This window comes from Armigeres subalbatus, chromosome 3, assembly GCF_024139115.2.
Source record: "Armigeres subalbatus isolate Guangzhou_Male chromosome 3, GZ_Asu_2, whole genome shotgun sequence".
Taxonomy (NCBI): domain Eukaryota; kingdom Metazoa; phylum Arthropoda; class Insecta; order Diptera; family Culicidae; genus Armigeres; species Armigeres subalbatus.
Window position 1 is genome coordinate 246,239,442 of NC_085141.1, and position 6,000 is coordinate 246,245,441.

Sequence of the window (6,000 nt, forward strand, 5' to 3'; positions counted from 1 at the left end):
TCATACTTATTTGTATATTTATTTATTACCAGACTAAGGCCGGAGTGGCCTGTGCTGCACATACAAGTCTTCTCCATCCAGCTCGGTCCATGGCTGCACTTCGCTAACCACGCAGGGTCCACAAAACGTCCTCCACCTGATCGATCCACCTTACCCGCTATGCACCTCGCCTTCTTGTTCCCGTCGGATCGTTGTCGAGAACCATTTTCACCGGATTACTGTCCGACATTCTGGCTACATGCCCGGCCCACCGCAGTCTTCCGATTTTCGCGGGGTAAACGATGAATGATTCTCCCAACAGCTGATGCAGCTGGTTCATTCGCCTCCTCTATGTACCGTCCGCCATCTGCACCCCACCATAGATGGTACGCAACACTTTCCTTTCGAAAACTCCCAGTGCGCGTTGGTCCTCCACGAGCAGTACGTACGATTTCCAGCCACTATGCGTCTCTGAATTTCTCTGCTGGTATCGTTCTCGTCGGAAACAGTGAGCCCAAGTACACGAATTCTTCAACCACCTCGATTTCGTCACCACCGATAGAAACTCGTGGTGGGTGACTTACATTGTCCTCTCTTGAGCCTCTTCCTATCATGTACTTCGTCTTCGACGTGTTGATGACTAGTCCAATCCGGCTAATTAAAGCTTAGATCATTTAGAAATGGGACACTTGATTTTAGCGATAGCGGCGCTCCCAGTGGTCAGATATACAAGCTCTTGACAGCGTTTTGTTGTTTATAAACAGTACTGCTCGGTAAATTTTTTTCGCTGCCTAAAACTAACGTAGTTCCGAGATATTGATCATGCAGGAAGAGAGAATAATTGTGCACAACCACCTGCAAAACCCATTTGCGTCAGCCCGGAAGCTGGGAAAACTGCTGGGTTATCCCAAAAGTACCGTGGCGCGAGTGATAAAACGGTATAAGGAGACCCTAACGACTGCTCGCAAAGTGCAAACCAAGCGTCGGAGTGGAACTTTTGATCGTCAACTGCGGTTGAAGGTCATTCGAAAAGTCAAGGATAATCCCAACATCTCTGATTATGATTTGGCGAAAAAACTGAATGCTGATCGCTGTACAGTGCGGCGAATTCGTCTCCGGGAAGGCTACAAGTGTTACCGTGCAAGTAGGCAACCAAACCGAACCCTCAAACAGCAAACAACGGCCAGATCCCGAGCTCGTAGGCTGTACGACCGACTGCTGACGAAACGCGAAGGGTGTCTCTTGCTCGACGATGAAACTTACGTGAAAGCCGATTTCCAACAAATCCCAGGGGTCAAATTCTACAAGGCACCTGCACGCGGCAAGGTTCCTGGTAAATACAAGTTCATTTTCGCAGATAAATTCGCGAAAAAATTCATGATTTGGCAAGGGATCTGCTCTTGCGGAAAGAAGACCAGCGTTTTTGTGACGAATAAGACCATGAATTCGGAAGTATACACCAGGGAGTGCCTTAAGAAGCGGGTTGGTGGGTGGTACCATTGTACCACATCCTTGCTGTAATGGCAGCTGGCTAGATCTGGCCAAAACGTAACTGGACCATCATGGGACTTAATGAATGGTAAATTCATTAAGTCCCATGATGGTCCAGTTACGTTTTGGCCAGATCTAGCCAGCTGCCATTACAGCAAGGATGTGGTACAATGGTACAACAACAATGGAGTCCAATTCATCCCAAAAGAGTTGAACCCACCAAATTGTCCCCAGTTTCGCCCGATAGAGAAATTTCATTTTCATTTTCATTTATTTAGTTAACATCTAAACAGATAACACTTAATCAACAATTTGACGCCACAATGCACGGTTCGAGGCCGCATCTCTCCATACTCGGATACGCCCCACGCTCGCCAAGTCGTTCTGCACCTGGTCTGCCCATCTCGCTCGATGCGCTCCACGCCGTCTCGTACCTGCCGGATCGGAAGCGAACACCATCTTTGCAGGGTTGCTGTCCGGCATTCTTGCAACATGTCCTGCCCATCGTACCCTTCCGGCTTTAGCTACCTTCTGGATACTGGGTTCGCCGTAGAGTTGGGCGAGCTCATGGTTCATTCTTCGCCGCCACACACCGTCTTCTTGCACACCGCCAAAGATGGTCCTAAGCACCCGTCTCTCGAATACTCCGAGTGCTTGCAAGTCCTCCTCGAGCATTGTCCATGTTTCATGTCCGTAGAGGACAACCGGTCTTATTAGCGTCTTGTACATGACACATTTGGTGCGGTGGCGAATCTTTTTCGACCGCAGTTTCTTCTGGAGCCCGTAGTAGGCCCGACTTCCACAGATGATGCGCCTTCGTATTTCACGACTAACGTTGTTGTCAGCCGTTAGCAAGGATCCGAGGTAGACGAATTCCTCGACCACCTCGAAGGTATCCCCGTCTATCGTAACACTGCTTCCCAGGCGGGCCCTGTCGCGCTCGGTTCCGCCCACAAGCATGTACTTTGTCTTTGACGCATTCACCACCAGTCCAACTTTTGTTGCTTCACGTTTCAGGCGGGTGTACAGTTCTGCCACCTTTGCAAATGTTCGGCCGACAATGTCCATGTCATCCGCGAAGCAAATAAATTGACTGGATCTGTTGAAAATCGTACCCCGGCTGTTACACCCGGCTCTCCGCATGACACCTTCTAGCACAACAGGCACGAAAGTCCATCACCTTGTCTTAGTCCCCGGCGCGATTCGAACGAACTGGAGTGTTCGCCCGAAATCTTCACACAGTTTTGCACACCATCCACCGTTGCTTTGATCAGTCTGGTAAGCTTCCCAGGGAAGCTGTTCTCGTCCATAATTTTCCATAGCTCTACGCGGTCTATACTGTCGTATGCCGCCTTGAAATCAACGAACAGATGGTGTGTTGGGACCTGGTATTCACGGCATTTTTGAAGGATTTGCCGTACAGTGAAGATCTGCTCCGTTGTCGAGCGGCCGTCAACGAAGCAGGCTTGATAACTTCCCACGAACTCGTTCAGTAATGGTGACAGACGACGGAAGATGATCTGGGATATCACTGTGTAGGCGGCATTAAGGATGGTGATCGCTCGAAAGTTCTCACACTCCAGTTTGTCGCCTTTCTTGTAGATGGGGCATATAACCCCTTCCTTCCATTCCTCCGGTAGCTGTTCGGTTTTCCAGATTCTGACTATCAGTTTGTGCTGATGAACTGATGGACAGTTTGGATTGTCGTATGTGTTCAACGAATTCTATAATGTGTCCATAATGGTGTAACGAAATCCTGTGGAGCTATTCCAACTCACAAAATAGTTGGGACATCAAAGATTTTCTTGTTGATCGATTTAAATATAAGGATCTGAGCTCAAGGATAGTTTGGAGTGTCGTAGATTAAGAAAAAAGTCGAGTCAAGCACGAGACACTGAAGACGACCTTACTGTTGAGGTCGAAACACGTATCTGTCAAGGTACAATCAAGTGGTGGAATTAAATGGGAAGGTACAAACTCGTCTTATGACAAGTGTCATAGATGTCGAACGAATTATGTTGATTGTCTGTAATGGTATAACGAAGTCCCGTGGAGCTATTCCTACTCATAAAACTAGTAGGGACATCGTAGATCTTCTTCGATTTGAATTTTAAGATCTGAATTCAAAGACTGTTTGGAGTATCGTAGATATTGATAAAGATCTGTTATACCGCTGGACTGGCACAGGATTTTATCAAAAAGCATTTCAATTTCAATCATTTAACCAGAATATGGTAAAGTATGGTGTTGATTCCTTAGAACATAAAAATTACAACTCAATATTTTGGATGCTCTAAATCATCCTCGTAACCTGACTTGTGCAGTATTTTTTTCCCGGGTGGAACAGTTAATTTTGTATATTTTTGCTGAAGAAAGCCAGCCTCTATCTCTTAAAACTGATTTTTGACAGCTGATTTTCGTCTTGGGTCATATATGACCCATCCGTATTGAATCGGTTTTAAAGTAGCTTTTCGCCATCCCTATTTCATTAAGACAATTTCTGTCAGATGAAATTAAATAAACAAAATAAATAAATAAATAAATAATCAAATTCAGTTATATATAAGTCGTATATAAAGTATGTAAAAGATGCGTTCTACGAGCGCCTAGACGAGACCTACGGAGAATGCCCAAAACACAACGTGGAATGCATCATTGGAGACGCAAACGAACAGGTCGGAAGCAAAGAGTTTTTTTTGCCCAGTCATTGGAAAGGAGAACCACCAAAAGCTACCAATGGCAACAGCCTGAAGCTATAGTCAATTTTGCTGCAACCGGAGGAATGACTATCTGAAGCACATTTGAAGACATTTTTTTTGTAATTCATGATTAACAAATCAAATTTCTTGTCTTTTTATTGTTCCAATTCACGACTTAGTCTAAAATGTAGTTTGTAGCTGCTACAATATGCTATGAGTTTATGAGCATTACGTTTTCGAAAAAGATATATTATATTTTTCTCGAAAATGTAATGCACATAAATTCATAGCGGTGACCGCACATTTCTATTCGTTTAACTTACACTACGTCGGTTTTTCAAATTGTATGTTGATTGATCTCGTATACTATAAATCTATGCCGAGTTAAAATTTTAATAACAATCAATTTAAGCGTAGAAGCTAGGTTTTTAGCTGGAAAAGCCTTTTTTGAACGAAATAAGCCTTTCACCAGCTTCCAATGTTTGTTGGATAAAATGCAGTTTTTTGGAAAAAACGTCTAATTCAGCATTTTAATTTTTTCTCTTTAAATTCCTTCAATCCATAATATTTGCGTAAGTATATATGAATAAGCATATTATTCTGGTAGATGGATTTTTTTACAAATCTATCTACACTCATATTGTTGGTATTTTCATGAAGCATCCGCTTTTTTCAACATTGTTCGATTAGCGAATCTGCTTCGGATTCAGGAAACCAATCTGATATAGTTACCGAAAAGAATGTGCTCTCTCGCTCTCGAATGTCCTGCAGTACGTATCTTGCATTCACGCAAAACGACGCATGATAACATCTACCCACATCACAATCCCTGCGTTCTGCAAACTTTTATGACACCTTTAAGAAATTATCTTTATTATTGCACCTTGCTGAACATTTTATGTCCACGCAATAACTCTGCCATACCAAGCTCAGTAGTTTGTGTACTTTTGTTCTCTCTTGTGAAAATTCGGACTCACTGCAGATGTTCTAACACAGGACAGGACTCGTCTCACACATCCTCCACTTGCTGTACCCTTACATAAATTTGTGCTCTGCTCCTCTTGGGATCCTGCGGCGTTTTATCAATTGTAGGACTACTGGACACCTTTCCGCTTCCTGCTGGTTTTGCACTTTTCACTCATAAATCAAACCCAGTAGCATTTTCACACGATTTTCGCACCAGCAAAGCTCACACCCGCACTGCGAATTGCAATCACTACTGGAAGCGACCTTTCGACTAGCTCTGCGATAGGGTAGCAGAATTTCTTCCTTTGCACGCCCAGCTCTCCCTCAGACTGACGGCTGTACAAACGCGGCAGTAGCTGCTCGCTACAGTAAAGAACACCGAACGGCCTCCAACGACCTTCGCTCACTCGCGAAAATAGGAAAACTGACAAAGCTCGCAATGCTACATGGTCACACGGCAAGCTCAGCAGAACCCAACCTCGAGCCGATTCCAGCCCAAGCTGACTTCCACAACCGTTTTGTAGTGCAGTGCCACCCAGAGGGCAGCTCACTTCTCACGGTCCACCAACTGGAGCATAGCAACGCGTGGTGAATGGTGAATGGGGAGCTTTTCCACCAGGCAAACAACGTGCGGGTTCGGTTGGCTCCCACAGAGAATATGCCGCAATTATGCTCTGCTCACGTTCGCAGTCTCTATTTAGGCGCAATGGCTCTCCTCGGGACAGGGATGCTAGTTTGAAGAATCATGCGTTTATCTACATTCTCTATTGTGGTAAAATTGTTGAAACGAAAGTTGACGAGGACGGATATTCTTGGCAGACGTTCCATTCCAGGCAGGCATGCTTTTCTTGGCGCAAATTCATAA

The 6,000-nt window shown here is 44.9% G+C and overlaps 1 protein-coding gene across 1 annotated transcript in view; it reads right to left on the reverse strand.

Annotated features, from left to right (window-relative positions):
* LOC134223077 (ensconsin) overlaps positions 1–5,436 on the reverse strand; it is a 348,052-nt gene extending 342,616 nt beyond the window's left edge. Inside the window, exon 1 of the mRNA XM_062702211.1 lies at positions 5,147–5,436. The gene's annotated coding sequence lies outside the window, so the exon portion shown is untranslated. The remainder of the gene's footprint in view (positions 1–5,146) is intronic.
* Positions 5,437–6,000: the final 564 nt, after the last annotated feature.